Here is a 787-nt window from a genome sequence, read left to right as displayed (position 1 = left end):
GGGAGGTGTCGGTGACGGGCCATAATAATCATATACATTGTATATTGACAAAATAAAAAAATAAATAAATAAATAAATAATTAAAAAAAAAAAAAACATCATAGCAGCATTATTCTTAACACTTAAACACTAGAAACCGTTCAAAAGTTGTCAACAGTAGAGTGGATAAATAAATAGTATTACATATAATTGAATATAATCCATCAATGAAAAAGAACAAACTAACACATGCAAAACCATGGGTAAGTCTCATAGATATAATGTTGATGGAAAGAAATTAGACATGAAAAGGTACATTCTCTATGATCCCGTTCATGCGAAATCCAAAATCAGAAAAAAATCGATCTATAATGATACAAGTCAGGGTATTGGTTACTTTTAGGGTAACAATTAGGAGAGCACAAAAAAGGCTCTTGGGGTACTGGTAATAATCTACATCACACTTTGTAAAAATTCATCAAGCTCTTCAGTTAAGGTTCATGTATATAACTATCATATTATATACTTCAGTTTAAAAGTTTAGCAAAACATAGCACATGAATATTTTTAAAGTTCATGAGACAAATTGCCAAATTACTTTTGGGTAAAATTGTGCGAATTCACACCAGCAGTGTATAAGAGTTGTGCCCAACCAACCCTCCCAAAGATAAGCATTATCATTTTCAAAGATGTTCTTCAGCTTCACCTTAACTGGATTTTATTCAACAAGCCAGCTACGATGGATTCAGGTCAAACCGTTTCACTCTCTCTGTGCACGCCCTCCTTCCTCCCACCAAGGCAGTGGGAA

This window comes from Galeopterus variegatus, unplaced genomic scaffold (genome assembly GCF_000696425.1).
Source record: "Galeopterus variegatus unplaced genomic scaffold, G_variegatus-3.0.2 Scaffold776, whole genome shotgun sequence".
NCBI classification, from domain to species: Eukaryota; Metazoa; Chordata; class Mammalia; order Dermoptera; family Cynocephalidae; genus Galeopterus; species Galeopterus variegatus.
Note: the sequence above shows the minus strand (reverse complement) of the source record.